Source organism: Dysidea avara, chromosome 6, assembly GCF_963678975.1.
Source record: "Dysidea avara chromosome 6, odDysAvar1.4, whole genome shotgun sequence".
NCBI lineage: Eukaryota > Metazoa > Porifera > Demospongiae > Dictyoceratida > Dysideidae > Dysidea > Dysidea avara.
In genome coordinates, this window is record NC_089277.1 from 32,186,740 (window position 1) to 32,203,811 (window position 17,072).

General features: G+C 38.2%; 2 long non-coding RNA genes across 18 annotated transcripts in view; one reads left to right on the forward strand and one right to left on the reverse strand.

The window, feature by feature from the left end:
* Positions 1-1,827: 1,827 nt before the first annotated feature.
* On the forward strand, positions 1,828-16,615 carry LOC136257945 (uncharacterized). Of its 12 annotated transcripts, none has more exons than XR_010702428.1 (9): positions 1,831-2,199; positions 4,981-5,212; positions 5,302-5,649; positions 5,738-5,907; positions 5,958-6,041; positions 6,094-6,409; positions 6,535-6,840; positions 13,664-15,031; positions 16,457-16,615. It is a non-coding gene; the product is annotated as an uncharacterized lncRNA (long non-coding RNA). The 12 variants fall into 12 exon arrangements; XR_010702422.1 differs by having other exon boundaries at positions 1,832-2,199; positions 5,302-5,907; positions 6,535-6,675; positions 6,736-6,840; positions 16,457-16,614; XR_010702424.1 differs by lacking the exons at positions 13,664-15,031; positions 16,457-16,615 and adding an exon at positions 6,929-7,262 and having other exon boundaries at positions 1,829-2,199; positions 5,302-5,907; positions 6,535-6,675; positions 6,736-6,840.
* Positions 13,350-17,072, reverse strand: part of LOC136257944 (uncharacterized) — a 29,499-nt gene continuing 25,776 nt past the window's right edge. For 3 of the 6 annotated variants that reach the window (XR_010702417.1, XR_010702415.1, XR_010702414.1), the window contains exons 12-14: positions 16,411-16,493; positions 13,635-13,735; positions 13,350-13,580 (exon numbers count right to left, since the gene is read on the reverse strand). This is a non-coding gene — a long non-coding RNA (uncharacterized lncRNA). The remainder of the gene's footprint in view (positions 13,581-13,634; positions 13,736-16,410; positions 16,494-17,072) is intronic. The other 3 variants (XR_010702418.1, XR_010702413.1, XR_010702416.1) reach the window with 2 other exon arrangements.

Below are 17,072 nucleotides of genomic sequence, written 5' to 3' on the forward strand. Positions count from 1 at the left end.
TAATCATGTGATACATCCGTAATGTTACACAAGGTAATTATTAGAGGAGCTCTGCCCCTCTCATCTGAAAGTTGTGGAGGGTTCCAGCCTCTCTAGCCCCCACCTTCCACCACCACTGGTATATATGAGGTGAAACCAAGTGTTGTGTTTGCCTCAAGACACTCACTGAGTGCTGTACTTTTCCTATACACAAGCCTTAATGTGTTGTATAACACTTTCATGGGCAAATATTTAATGGATACAAAATGAACACTCCAAATTAAGATGACCAGAAAGCACTTTAAAGCACCACCACACTTGTGTTATGTATCAGTGTGGGATCAGAGTGAAGTAGCCTAGAAGTATTAGACACATGTGCACCAGTCTAGTAGTGTGGATACTGCTTAGTGACAGTTCAAACGATATGAAGTAGGTACTGGTTGTTCAGTTAACAATATTATTTTCTTTCTTGTTTGTTTGTAGGCGAAAAACTTTAGTGGCCAGTGCAGTCATCACATGATAGAACACTATAGTTAAGTGCCTTGTGCTTTAATTCAAGATTCTTCCTAGTCGGATATTAAGACACATGCAGCATTCACATAAAGTAAGTTACATTAGTCAGCAGCGTAGGCAAAGTATGTAGTGATGTAAAAATGTCCATACATGTGTGTGTGTGTTGCATGACTGTCCACTCTGGCATATGGCAAAAGTCTAGCTACATCACTAGGTAGTGAGGATGTATAGAGAAGGTAAAATTAGTCCAAAATTTACTGTCCTATGTTTTTTTGGTTGAACCAGAAACTCCACGATTCCATAGAGTGATGTAATTTAATTATTTTAGTTCAGATTCTTATCAGATTCATGGTGCTGGTTATCTTGAAAATTTAACCTGAGGTGGATTGCATGTCCTCCTTGAAGTTAATAGACATTTAATTTAACTTCATAAGCCAATAGCAACACATGTGACATATTCAAGTTCAAATGCAACTGCAGTCAAGGTCTTGACTGGGCAAAAATTCACCTTGACTTTGTGTGTCTTAAAATGTTTCAGTGTTTGACTTCTTTATTTCTTATTTTCCAATGTGTACTGGCACTTGTACCATAACAAGTGTGGGCTTGCAAAAATAGGGCATAAAATTTGCCTACATTTTCAAACTTCCATTACTCAAAACTTTTTCATTGTATCATGCTATGGTCATGTACTCTTCTGCCGGCTCTTATTAAATGTTTAAATGGCTATTTGATACAAGTTACAGAATGAAAATATTCTATATACTAAGATATGACCGGTTGCGTGGCAGGATGTAGTTTGTGCCCACCCTATAGTATTTTCACAGGTCCAGTCAAATACCAGCTAATTTCTTGGTGTGTGTTCCCAACAGCTACGAAGAAACATCATTACAATCATAGCAACTTATTATCTGCTGGAATTTTGAAAGATCTTGTTGGAGATTCTTAGGTTGCATTATAATAATTCCTGTAAACTCACATATAGCTTTTGATTGTGGGTTTTGAATACATCCGGCCCACAACTAATGCATGTAGAATGATTTTGTTGCCTTGTATGACCATTGACCTACCTAAGTACAGTCAAAAGCTAGTGACAATCCCTTACATTTGACATATGTGGTAACGTATCAGGCTTGTCCTTTTGTACAACCCGGTCTTTTGACAAAATTGATAATAATAATAATAATAGTATGATCAAACGTATGATCAATAGAATGATTCTGGAGTGAATTATTATACTTCACCCTGTACTTGTTGAGCTACACATATTTTTGCACGCAGGCTATCCCTTGCACAAATACTGTACAAACATTTACTATTAGAGTTACGTAAAAGTCTAACCTTTCTTTTCGCCATGTTGTATGAAGCATAAGCAGCGGAAGGAGAGTTGCTTTTAGATACGCGCCACGCCCAGCGATGAATTTCACGTGAATGGCAGGCGGATGGATATGGGCGGTAATGTATCTCGTAGTGTGAATATTTCTTACTATTTTTTGAAGCATTTAAGTCGGAAAATGCAAGAAAAGAAGTTTGTTTTCTAACCTGATTCCTTTTCTGCTGAGGAAGAAATCGTCTCGCACTGACTCGAGTAGAAAGTTGAATTGCGTAATGTCGTTGTCATGCTGAAAATCCAGCGAATAAAGAAGATAGGCTAAGTGGTACAGTGAATTGGACTTCGCAGAAACGTTGTGCTGGGTATCAGTAATACATGTAAGTAAAATTAGCCAATCGCACACTGCAAAACAAATTTGTTCCATTGTTTACAAGTTAGGTGTAGATGTACTGTACCTATATTATGTCATAACATGTATCTAGAAAGTCCTCAGTTATAATATCTTCTTCTACACTGTACTCTTCTACATCTAAATCACTGTTTTTGGTTTCATGTTCTTCACTGTCACTGTTTGTGTCTTCATCATCTATGTTGGTAATAGGAGTCTCAGTTTGTAGGTTAGAACCGGCATTCTTGACACAAACAAGCTGGTCCACAATGCCTCTCTTCCTGCAACCACAATTAGCTGTTCTACAGTCCTTTTTGCAGCTACACCCCTTCATCAAAAAGTCTACTGACTCTTGAACTCTACTCTGTATTTCAGGAGCTTCCCAGTCAAATGTGTACCCATCATGTGATTTATTCCAGCCACTTTCTTCAGGTATTGGCAATGATGTGTACACATCTTCTGATGAATTATGTCACAACTGACTAGTCCAGCATGAACGGAGCCAATGTCTCCACGGCGCCATGATAGATGGAACTCTGTCTTCTTCATTCAGTATTCTCCACTTACCACTTCACAGATTTCTGTTAGCCAAAGTTCGTGTTTATTTCTACTAGGTAAGGTGGAGTCTATGGAATTGTAAAGGTGAAATGGAACCTGGTGGCTGTCATTAATAGCTTTAAATGCAGATAGATTTTTTTTGAAGTAGTATGTGCCCACAACTGAGTCTTACAAAGGATAAAAATTCACTGTCCTTCGTAGTCCTACTGGTGTCAAATAACTTACCTGGCATGTCTCTTCCACTTATAAACTTTGCATGTTGAAAAAATATGTTAAGGATAGTAGCTTTACCTAATGTCTTAAAATATGATATATAATCACATCCTGTACTAATAAAAAGTGTTTGCATAATGGCTCCGAGATTTTCTTTGGGCACAATACTTAGATCAGGGTCATGCATAAATGCAGTTTCAGGTTACTCATAGAAAGATACTTCGTGTCTGATGAGTGTGGTACATTTAGTTGAATGATATAGTTCTTTGGTGGTTGACTTACAAGGTGTAGACCAATGTTAATAAACATCTGTGTCTGGTGAGTATATTAAAATATTGTTGGCACTAGACTGTGTGGCGTGCCTCCAGATCCTGTGGTCTGCTTCTTCTGCATTTGAGTAATACTGTGATAGGCTATCTGCTATAATTTCATCTACACATATGATCCAAGCTAAATCTTCATTATTTCCTGTGAAGCGGCCAGCAACCACTAAACGTTGGTGGTTCTTTAACAAGAATCTGCCTTGTTGCATTATTGACAGACCGATTGCCTCAACAATTGATCGTTTGCACTGTCTGCATTCCAAAAAAATTTGCCACCCACTAGGTGTAGTTGATTGGTGCATGAATGAGATGAGCTGATGCTCGCTGATTGTTTTATGCTGTAAGGACCTCTTGTGTTGCTCAAACTGTTTAGGATTAAATTTTTGTCGTCCAGGCTTATCAAATATCAAGTGCACTTCGTCAGCATAAGCCTTATAGTGGGACAAAACAGATTGATTAAAAAGCAGTTTGGTATAATGTAAAATAGTCTTTGTTTGACGTAGTGGCCGGGTGTTAATTATAAACATGGCATCAATTATAACAACCTGTGGGGATAAGGGTAGGTAGGATGTAAAAACTGGAGGATCAGCTGATATATACCTACTAGTTAATTTACCAGTCCATTTACTCTTACTGGCCTTATGAGGGTATCCATCTTCATCTGCAATAGCCCGAGGTAACACTGAAAACTGAGTATTCAATGTATCATATTGTAAATTTGAGTGTTTACACCATGCTAACTGACAATGCAGGCACTTTATTAAATACTTCTGTTCTTGCTCTTTTGGATTTCTTCTCTTGGCTTTACATTTTGCAGATTTCATCGTCAACAGTCTATGTTGTCTCAGTGGTGCTTTTACTGAAACTTGGTTGGTGTAATGTGATGTTCTATATGGTCAAGATAAGCTTGTGTGCCAATTTGATGAAAGTTCAGCATGTCCGTTTCTTGTTCAAGGGTAGCTTTTTCTCCACTAAAAACATTTAAAATTCCTCTATTGTGTGATGGTGTTATAGTCAATAAATTATTAGTTCTAACAAGGGAACACATTTGCTTGACATTTCCCTTACTTTGGTAGATTTGTGGGGTACTGTCTAAGATGGCGTTTGTAGGTGGTTGATTACTCTTTCTTTCTGGAAATAACTCATGGATGATATTCTTATAAGCCTTAATGTGGTAGTTAAAAATAATGTTTTGTTTCTGAAGGTTTGACTTTGTGGGATGTGTAACAGCAGCTTTCAGGTCCTTGTTTATACACATTTCGTGTGCTTCGTCTAGTGCAATAGTACACCGCCTGCGTCCAGACATACTGACAGTAAAACCACCATTTCTAAGGCACTGCAAAACTTCTGACGGAAAGCTCTCAATGTCAGCTATATGGTAAGGTATAATTCTTTCATAAAAGTCCCTGTTAAATGCTGAAAATAATGGACTCATTATTTTAAGGCTGGATAAACGTAAATTCCAATTGCTGCTTCTGATTGCCAGGTATAAGGACAAGTAGCTAAAACAATCTATGAATACAAACTGGTACCAAAATTTTATTGTGTTGTCATTGAAGGCCAATTGTTCAATCTATGATTTGTTATTGTCTCAGGATAATAGTCACATATACACTTTTGAACAATATATGATTGAAGTTTGGTTTTTAATGCATCTTGCTCATTCTTTTCTTCAGAATTTTCTTTATTTAAAGTTTTCAATTGTGAGAGTACTACAGACAGTACTGCTAATGGAGTAGAAACCGCTTCATGTAAAGACTTACATAGATTCTTAATGGGAATTGTTCTTGGACGTTTTGGTCCCACTTTTCCTAGCTTGTGAGGAGAGTTAGATGGCGATAGTCTGTCTAGATGGTGTTGCTTTCTAGTAGTGCACTGATCTGGATCTTCTTGTAACGGAATTTGTAGGTTTGTGTTTGTAATTGTAATGTTACTTACTGATGTAGAATTGTTAATGTTTACCATCTGTGATTCACTGTTTTCACCACTCACTGTAGAATCTTCAACTAGTTTATTGATGGACATGCTGTTACCTTGACTACTGAATATGCCATTTTTGGATCAGGTTGGACCAGTTGCAACTGTTGTTCCATGAAAGCTACGTTGCTGATCCCCACAGTAAATAACTTTGAAGCATGTCAAAATTGTCCACTGATGCTACTGTGAAAATGTTTGGAGAGATTTTGTTTCATATGCTAGTCTGATGCTTCAGCTGGGCATGTCCAGTGACAAACCTGTTGTGAGTGTCTGGTGAGCTGACACAACCAAGTCTGTTTAGAATTCTCATCAACTGGCGTGAACCACTGCATACTTCAACTACATCAGAAAGCAGATGGTGAAAGATGGTTGGTTGTTTCGTGTTGGTGCTAAATTGTAAAAGGCATATTTAAAAAAAAGGTACATGCTAATTTTGTCTGTTCACTTATATGGCAGTGTTGACGTTCACGTGCTGTACTGGTGGCTGTCAAAAGAAACTTGACTAAGAGTGGATTTACATTCTGGAGACATTAAGATATTCTAAATTGTGATTGATTGATAAGTGAGCTGGCAAATGACTGTTTCTTGTTCTCCTCATGTACCATGTCATTGACAATGCACCCTGCGTAAGTTAGTACTTGCTCCTTGCTTAGCAGTGATTTATCATGCTTAGCAGGTTCATTGTAGCAGCTATTGCTTGCCTGCAATGTACTTAAGGCCCATGAAAGACTGATGATGGGATCTACCCCACTATGGTAAAGTACGGTGCCAATTTTTTTGTGTACGCATTTGTAAAGTAAATATGATTCCAGATAAACTATTAGCTGATGTAACAGCCACCTAGATGAAAACTGTACACTGGTTTCACCTAACTCCAGGGACAGTACTAGTGAATTAACATTGCCACTGTCAGTCAACCCATAAGACTCCAAAAATATCCTACAAACCCAAGGTGCCTTTCCTACTAACAGATGCTTAGCAACATACAGAACAGCAGCAACTGTTGGCTTAGTTACAGTATCTGCTGTGTTCTCACACGTGTGCTTCCAAATTGCTATTGAATCATCATCCGACCCATTTTGTTCCCTTTCCAGTGATTTAATTACACTGCAGTGCATTTTGTAACAGGTAGTGTATATGTAGTCATTGTCTTAAAGGTGCATGGCTATTCCAGCTGTATATTGTTATATGTTTGCTTACAGCTGAAGCATTTGGGCTATGTAGACAAAATGTTTTATTCCCTTTTGGTGTAGCCCCACAAGAAGCACAGGGATTAGGTGTATGAAACTGGCGATATAGTGTGTTATAACAGTGCTGACATAATACAATCGGTTTATCTACTGATGGACTTACCCCTAACAGCTTCTCAAGCTCATTGGAAATAACAAATGCAGGTTTGATAAGTTTTGCTTGAAGTGGCTCATTACACTTTGGATTACTGCACTTTCTAACAGGTCTTGGTGATTTGGATTTCCACTTTGGCATAAAGTAAGGGTCATTGTGGTGTCGTTGAGCCTCTATGAAGTGAGACTTACATATGGAACTGCTGTCAGTAGGGGGTGAGTCTAAATGGAGCAAGAGAAATTTTTGCTCCTTTGATCCCCAGTTGCCATACTGTGTCATTCGCTTATCCTTACTTCCACACAGGATACACTGCTTGGGAGTACTACCGTATAGCGGAAAATTTTGGCGGGAGAAAATTTTGGCGAATTGATCATTGGCAGAAATTGGCGAATAATATTTTGGCGAATGCATGGCATTACTTTGCCCACGCAATTTTAATCTGACAGCGTTGGCGACGAAGCTTTGCGATGTCTACAGTTCAATGCCTCTGATTCGAATCGACGCACTGTTATGTAAATAGCTAGCTGAAATAAAAACAACGTGCAAAGTCAGTAATCGAGACTGGAGCGCTGGCATGTGGCAAGCGAGGCAAGGCATTTGCACATGATGGGCACTGAGCTGGTGAATTGCCCATCTGCCTGAGCTATTAGTCTAATACTGGCTGTGGATACTTGCGAAAGAATAACCACTCACCGCTGTAACAGTATTAACAGAATAAATTAATTCACTCACCGATGAACAGCGTCTACTGCACTTTCAGTGTTTATAAAAATGGCGAATAAAATTTTGGCGAATCCATGCATACTCGCTAAATTTGCCAAAATTTTCTCCTGCCAAAATTTTCCGCTATACGGTACCTTCAGAAGTGCTGGCACTGTTATGGACTTCATCAGTGGCATTAGATGATCTATGCAGCAGCAGCTGCAAATACATAATAAGGCCCCTATTTGGTGATTATTAGTTTCTCATCCACCGCCCGCATCCTTCTTAAGCTACCACATGGTAAGCCATTATTTACTCTGTGCATGCTCAGAAGAACACTTGATACCAAACTGTTATAATTTTTGGTTGATGAACGCTACAATGCGCTATGTATCGCCAGGAGAACTGTTGTTTTCCTTAGCAAATTGCTGCAGTGCCAGTTGCAATCGTGTTCTATCGACTTCATCAAAGCAGGCTTTCAGTTGACTGTCTAAAAACAGTTGGCGATAACGAAAAGTAGAATCAGCTGGTGAAGGAAATGTTTGTAGTAAGAAAGAAAGACAATTTGGACAAGGTCTGTACATCAGTGTGTTAATATTATAAAATAATGGCATAATGGTAATACCCTCCCGCCCGCATCATAATAATTAGAAAGGCTGGATGAGAAACTAATAATCACCGAATAGGGGCCTAATATTGTTTAAATCAAATATTTATGTAATGTTAGTTATCAGTGTATAACTCTTTACGCGACAGCTGGACACTTAATTCTAATGGCTTGTTATGTTGATCTAAGACTGTTTAATAAGTGATAAACTTTATAGAGCGATTGATGTGCAGAAACGATTTTGTACCACTGCTGAAAATGAAGTGCAAGCCCCCAAGATTCTTACCTTGCTCAATTGTTCTGATTGATGCTCCACTGTTTGCAAGAATTGAAAAGATCGAGATACTCTAATAGAACAGTGAGGATCTGGGTACTCTAATAGAGCAGTCACAGTATTCAGAGAAGCAGTGTAGCAAGTTACTTAGCTACGAATGTGTAATAAGGAGATATAATTGGTGGAGAGCAGCTATTGTCAGCAGGCTGTGACTTTTTTTGGTCTTCAACTTACAGCTGGCCTGGCAGCCTGGCCCCCTTACTCTTTGGCCTGCTCCACCGTCCCTGGGTTCTATGATATCACTTGTGCGCCAGGTTAGTTACGCAAGATACATGTTCACTCAATTTAAATTACAGTTGCACTGGTAAATTTGTGTATAATTTTGCATAGCTAGCTGTTTTCAACTTTTTGTAGTTTGTGCTTATTAATTATATAAATCAATGGCGGATCTAGAAATTTCAAAGGGGGTTCAGGCTTAGGCGACAAGGGTAGATCTCAGCCTGCCAGCCTAGGAGACAGAAAAACCTTTAATTTTAAACTTGGTCTTTACATCCACAGTATCTGCACATTATTATAGGCAGACACAGCACAGCCGCCATGCCCATACAATGGGCAGGTAGGCCACCTTTGCCATGCAATTATACACATGCCCATCTTCATATGGCAAGTGGTAGTCACTTCCATACTGCCAGTTGATACACTTGCAACCGGAATCACTGAGAATTTTGATTGTCGAAACTTTGCCTTGGTCACTTGATTTCACCTATAAAAGAGCCTTGATTCTTGATAGTCTACTGTAAAATACTAGTAAATCCTCGTGTATGCTAAAAGTTAACTTTCAAAGGTGCTTTATCATCCCTTTTGTGGACATCTTGATTGGTTGATTCACTGTACAAAACACCCTTGATTGCTTGATTGAATCTTGACCCCAGTCACAAGTGTTTCAACAGACTGTATTGAAGTGACTACCCCTTGGATTAGCATTTAAAACATGTTGTGTGTCACTAGTCTATGCTTGGAATAGCTAGACCTGCAGTAAATGTGTGCATATGAGTCTTATTTCACTAGCTAAATGTACTTACTCGGAAGCCACTATGTGTTGAAACAGTTACTCTTTTCATAGATAGTAGCTACTACATAGAATATACTATGTGACCGAATTTTGGAAATTCACCCATATGGGTGCGCATGAAATAATTAGAATTTAAGGTATTGAGAATGGCTTAAAACCATCAACGAGTAGATTTGCACTATAAAGCTTGTTATTTGGTCATTAAAAACTTTAAGTGTCAAATGCACCCATATGGGTGATTTTCCAAAATTCAGTCACACTATATCCATGCTCTTTATTGCTGTGAAATTGTAACATGTGACTGGATATGGAACATTCTCAATATAAGCCACTAGGTGCTTATAATATCATGTGATGACTTAGAGATGTATTAGTTTCATCCTAGAGGCTGAAAGCAAATAAAATGTGACTGGGCCTGTGAAAATAGGGCATGTGCACGTGGGCACATGATTTTTACTTACTTTTTCAAACTTTCATCACTCATAACTTTTTACCAAAATGCCATGGTGGCAATTTTCAGGTCTTAGTAAGCATTTAATCCAGTGGCTTTATGATGCAAGTTACAGAATGCAAATATTCTGTTCCAGTACTGAGATATGACCTGTAGCATAACAGGATGTAGTTTGTGTCCACATGCCCTGTTTTCGCAGGTCCGATCACAAATACTAACCAAACACATAGTACGTACCATTTGTATAAACTACAAACCCATGAAAGCAAGTGTTCTTGCCTCTTGTGTAATGTGCAAACCAATTAAGCACTTCAGGGTTGGTATATTCTGATCAGAGTTCTGACTGCTTAAAATCAACTCCAGTTCTTGCTCCAAATACTCTCCAATTAAATAGAAGACCAAAGGTGAGTTCTTGCAACAATTCCCGCCTTTATAATCATGTGATCTTGCCTCTATTATTAGTTGTGTCACAATTCTATACCTGGGGAAATCCTTCAAGAACTGGAACAGGTTGGAAAAGGGCATTTTGCTTGGGGAATCCTGAGAGCTTTGACTCTGGCCTGAGCTTGAAAGAAATCGTGAGTTTTATAGTGATGACCCATGAGAATTGGTAGGCTTAACTAAAAATTTGTGGGTTTAGAGTTACTGCTTGTGGGACCTTGAATTTGGTAGTGAAATTGTGAGTCTCACGGTAAATCCATGAGGGTTGGCAGGCCTGAGATCTAGGATATTCTTATGTGAACAGGTATGTGAAGCCAGACTTTCCAATATCTGAATAGTTTTGTGTGCATGAATCTACCCTTAACTCCCTGTAGTTAGCAAAGTGTATGCAGAGTCCACATTCATGAGGGCTCAAAAACAAGTATTCATCATACACAATTAGTATTGGTTAAAGTGTATTGCCCCTAGCTAAACCTATACACTGCTGTAACTGCAGCTTATTAACTACTGGATGACTTAACATAGCTATACTCATCTGCCATGTATGTCCAGTTTGCATCATGTGATGTAGATATGACTGGACTTTCACCTTTATCAACTCCCCTCACCAGGTAATATTCCTGTTATGCTTTTAACACAAAGTGCTTCAGAGACTGGTCACAGCTCACACCTGCACTTTCCTTTGTTAGAATTCCTCTCAGTATTAATACTCACAAAATCACATCAAACACAGAACAGTAGAATAATCGACCAGAATATCATCATCCTAAACAACTCCCACCACTGGTACTCTGTTTAACATCTTCTCATGTGATTGCAATTTAAACCCACAATCACATGTGACCCAATTTTGGAAAATCATCCTGCAAAATTTGCAGGAAAACTCAATTAAAAATTTCAGCAATATTTTTTTGCACATTTGGATAAAGCAACTATTAAACCTTCTTGCTGTGAAATTTCACAACCAAAGCTTCTTTCTGCTAGGAGATATGGATGATTTTATCAGACCATGTAGTGATTTCAGGGACACTACAAATGGGGTGATTTGTTCTGGTGCTACAGTGGTTACAACTAAGTCTTAGACAATGATACATGGCATTTAATTGAAGAAAAGGACCAGGAACACTTGATTTAACTATCAGAAGTCTCTTTATAATACTTTTAGACAGTAGGAATAGAATTATTTGTAAACAAAGTGATTTGTCACAAGTTGTCACACTTATATATAAACAGTAAATTGACCAATTGCAATGGCACCACTGGCAAGATATGCATGAGATATTATCCCTACCAGGTAGAGAAGTGATTCAGGAAAGTGTAGCATTGATACCATTGTTTGTTTCATGGTACTGCTAACCCAGCTTTGTAAACAAACCGAACTAATCTTATTTCAGTGAAGCATAATGAAGCCAGTGAGCTTTGATATTGTGAAGCACTACAAGTTGAGCTACAAGCAACTACACAATTAGTTGTTTTCCAGCAGAACATTCAAGTAATCTTAAGCTTGGAACACTATAAAGTTGAGGGAGTGTATAAACAGTGGAATGGACTACTGGAATGGTGGAATGGAATTTTTTAAAGTTCAATATCAGTTTTTACATCCAAATAAGTACAACTCCTCTCCTTAAGTAAGCAAATAAATAGGATTCCCTTTGAAGTCGGCATACTTTTCCTCACCACAACACTTGTATGACTTATAACTCAATACTTTATAACTGTCTGAAGGTTCAGTTCAGTGTACAACATGGCACTGCCACAATGAACTTTAGCTTAAATTTTGTTTTCTGACATAATTGTGGAAAAGGCTCATTGTAAATGCTTACAAGATAGTCGCATTTCACTTTTCCCAATGATTTTCGCTTAGGTTCCTAGGTTAGTGGTAAACACCTCATACAGGCTCTGCCTTCTGTGTTCGCCCTCCTGGTAAAGTTGATAATAAATGAATACTTCATTGTACAGTGAATGTACTTTTACAATGCATTCATGTACTCAGCTAGCTAGCTAACTTTTTATCATTTGGGAACAAGGGTTAAGTCAGGAGTCTTCTTGGTATGCTGTGTATGTTCATAACTGACTTTACACTACAAAATATTGGTAAACTTTGTCTATGGTGAGGTGAATTATGCTAAGAGCTGACTTCAAGGGGAATCCTATTTGTTTGCTTACACAAGGGGAGGAGTTGTACTTATTTGGATGTAAAAGATGATATTGAACTTTAAAAAATTCCATCCACCATTCCAGTATTCCATTCCACAGTTTATACACTCCCTAAAGTTGAAAAGGAGATAAAGCTTGGTATTGCCACCTGCACATTAGATTTTCACTACCTTTCCCATTGTAAAATGTCTAGTAACAGTACTTCTGGTTCTTTGTCTTGTGACATATCTGTGGCTTAATAAAATATGGCTTAATATCTCAGTATAACAATGATACAGCCCATTTATTCAATTAAAAAGTTCCATTTCAGTATTAAGCCAAATTCCAATGCTATACATCAGTGCTCCCAATAAGAATTCTTAAGTGCCAGGACAAATCCAAACTTGGCTGGACACATTACACTTAATTGTGTGGACACAGGTGGCCTATAACACTGCCTGTAGTAGGCATTCTTTGATGTAAGGCACTCTAGCCATAAACATGATGTGTTGAGACACTATTATGATTTTGTGAGGTTTCTGTACAGGGCATTGGTACATTTGTGGTTACTCTCTTAGATGGCTTTAATGTTTAATCTCCTAGCAACCAAGAGACAGCTACTATATAGCAGGAGCTTCAGCCCTTATAAGCTCCTGCTTTAGTAAACAGTAAACCAAATATGCACACTCTGGGATTTTTGGGCTCCTTTGATAGGACATTATGTCCTGCCAAATACAATTATGGTCAGACATTGGCTAATTTGTCCAGAAATTGTCTGTTGCCTGACCATTAGCTGGAGCATTGTACATACAGGGTATAGCAGATGTTGTGGCTGTGAATGTAAGATTATTCCAAATAGCACTAATACTAAAGTGATGTTGGCACAATGTTCTAAAAAAACATTGCTTTACTGGGTATGAAGTGTGTCCTGTTGACCCTTTTTCATGGTGGATCTCTGATTAACATTCCAATTATGTGTAAATTATTTTTTACATAATGAAACCACCTGGGTGTTCCCCTGTGATGATATTGTCTTGTGACATTGCTAAGCAAAATATTGACTAGTTTGCAAATTCTATTTCTGAATAATAATAATAATTATAACATTGAAATAGAAAAAGTTGCGTACAATTATTTTAAAGTGAAAAAAATATTTGTATCATTACAGTTTATATACCAGCAGTAGATTTGCCTCTTTACTACAAACGGCACATCTTGCTCTATAGTGTATAGTGGAACAAGTAGAGTAGAATGTGGTCTGTGTGTGACCTTCTGTAAAGTGTTATAATAGTATGAAGAAAAACATAAAAGTTAATGTACATGTACCTTTCATCTATGTCTCTTCTTCTGAGCAGGTAGTGACAATGTTGGTGCTGATGGAATTGAGTTGATTTTAGTGTCTTCTATTGCTAGTGATGACCATTGTACTGTGGACAACAAGTAATGAACAAATACATCTGACATAATTATATGCAAAACACAAGTGGAAGAAAAATTATTTTGCAGTCTAGTGGGGACTGTTACAATAAAGTGAAGAAACTATAGATACTATGAATAGTGTATAAGCAACCATTTATCGGATGGGCTCAATTATCGGAAATACATGCTTCAATTATCGGACAGGTATTATACTAATAAAAACGGAGGAATTCCATGGTACCAAGAAGAGGCATGGTTGACAAAGAGTGTGTTGTTTGTTAAAGGTTGTAATTCTACTGATAAAGGAATGGACAAAGATTAACTGTTTGTATAACTTCCGTGCTGTAGATTTGGGGCTGTTTTCAGAAGCGAGTTCAGCCTGGCACTTTTTCTTCATCACTTTGAAAGCCCATGGCAGTCTACTGTTAATTTCTACTTCAATGTTAGTCACCAAACAATAAAGGAAAAAGACAAGCCATGATCAAAGCAGCAGTCACTGGAGCTTCCACAGAAAAATATGGTACAGCTAGTGTCGAACTTGCCAGTTGAACTGGCATAATTTATGATGACATGGTGGCTGTAATGAAGGCAGAGATTGGTGAGAATGTAGTCCAAAATAGTGTCTTGCCATCTGGCCAACTGTTGAGAAGTGTAAGAAACTTAATATTCATCTCCACGACTGAAGTTCAAGTACGTATGCCACCATGCTTTCCCCACCAAGAGATCAAGGACAGAACCAACAGAAGGATGTACAGTTGGTTGGGAGCTAGTTGTTCCACTATTAAATACTATAGAGCCCTTAAAGGACCATTGTGTGTTCAATTATCAAGCAATTTATGTGTGCATTTTTTACAACAACAAAATTGTAGCTCATACATCACACGATCTGACGTGCTGAAATTAGTCGGTTAGACCTTCATAAATATACAGGATTTTTTTCAGATTTTTGTGAGGTTCCAGTGCAAGGCCATGACCAGTCATTGCACTATTGTCTGATAAGTGAAACACGCAAGCCTATGGAGTTCCGGAGTGGTTCTGATACATGGTTACTACAACTTTTCACGTTTTCAGCCATTACCGGTCAGGAGAAGCACCTTTTGATACCAAACTTTGTACACAGGAAGATGAAATCAAGTGGAATACCTCCGCTTAAAATTGTGCTCCAGGAATGTTCTTACGAGAAGGGACGTGTGGCGGGGATAAACATTCCGTTAATTGGTTGCTTACACTATCTAAATTTAATCCATAAATGTCAGTATATCAGTGGTATGGGTAATGTAAGGATTAAATTTGCACATCATCAGGTGATGATTTGTTGTAACAATTGATCACTAATTATATAATAGGTTACAAAATTACTCAGTTTTCCCTTCCATGTATTTGTCTGTCTACTGTCTGTACCTTTATACCCAATCATTGTAGTAGTACATAAAATTTAAACATATTGTGTTTTATTTTAAAGTGCAAGTACACAACTTACCACCTCAACCTGACTTCATTGTATTAGTGAAAATAGCTCCACCCTATGCTTAGCTGAATTATGTTTACTTGGTCACCCAGGGTAAAGCCATAGGCACTTTTGAAAAATAAATGCTTCCAGGGATACAAAAAAATATGAGATACGAAAGTAGCAACATTTGCACAAGTGCACTGTATTCCTTCGGAATGCCACTTTTCAATTGCAAGCAACAATCTTCTCTTGGGCACGTCGTAGTTTATACTGTAGTGCTTTCTAGATGCAACAGAGAGTGTCAGTCTAGTAGAAATATCCACAATTTTGCAGATTTTTGCAACTCTCACTGGGAAAAAGCCATTTCATGCATTTATAGACTGGAACAATACAGTGTACATCTGTATATGGTGTTTAGTTTGTTATTTGTTTGTTTGGTGGGAGCAAACCATCACTCTCCCTACTATACAGTACTGATACAAATAGTATATCATGTATGTACATACCAGCGTTGAAACTGGGTCACTACTGCTGATCCGGATGACCCACTGACCCGGATGTGAACCGGAATAAATAAAGCCAAGGCATGCGATAAGAGCTATGTTTTGGGTAGTCTCGAGCGAGTGAGGCTACATTTTGAACGTTCGATTCGTGTTGAGTAAACGAGTAGTAATGTAATATAGAGTAAGCCGGTATTAAAGTTTATAATTTAAAATCAGTCAGTGGGTTTGGTTCCACGTAGCTACTGTGAGTTTACAGACAGCAATTGGGTGTGGCTTCATGCATACCTAGTATTACAATTTCCCAATCTATTAAAGTGGGTGTGGCTCACAAAAGTACTTACCCTGCTGCAAGACTAGCTTATATACAACTCGTACAATAATCAATTAGTGGGCGTGGCTCCACATAAGCTTGCAGACAGCAACAGACACAGTTTTGTGTTACAGACTGCACTTACTAATAAATGGGTGTAGCTGAGCATATGTTTGTAACGTGATAAGTGGGCATGGCTTACGAAAGAGCTACGTGATTAGCGTTTATAAGTTTCCATGTTGTCAAACAAATGATTTCGTCTTGCATGATCCATCAGGGTCAGACCGGGATAATTTGTAAACCGGGTCGGACCCGGATGACCTGGAGAAAATGTGACCTGGTTGACCCGACCTGGTTTCAATGCTGGTACATACACATACAATACACACATGTACACTACACATAATATACAGTACATACCTGTTCATTACAGTGATGTAATAACTATCTGGTGTTTCTTCTCTAGTAACTTGTCCTCCATCATCTTCAACCTCTTCTGTACACTGCAATATAGACTGATCACATTAAAACTATGTTTGTGATTTGTGTCATGCCAATACAAAGCAAGCATAGTGTATTGTATGTAATTGTACATGGGCCACTTAGCCAGGAATTTCAAAGGATGGTTCCACTCTTAGTACGTAGGTGAACTTTCAGCAAGGGTCTGGTGATATAGCCACCTGATGCTGACAACACGTACACTTCAACACTTTTAATTGGCCTCAAATTGAGGTACACACTAATGTCTCCCATGTATATGTGGACTTTATCCACAATGACATCATGAGTACAAAATGGCCAAGTTATTTGTATAGGTAATCACACACATTTGAGTGCAATTAGGGAATAATTGTACGAGTAACAGTCAAAATTGCACGAGGCGAAGCCGAGTGCAATTTTCGCCTCGTGCAATTTTGGCTGTTACGAGTACAATTATTCCATAATTGCACGAAAATGCGTGTGATTGCCTACTAATCACATAGTGACCACCCTGTAGTACACATCTATCCAGTTCTGTGTGGCCATTAACTTCTACCAGGTGATTGCATCATCCTTCTTTGTATTACATCATTTGTTGTTGC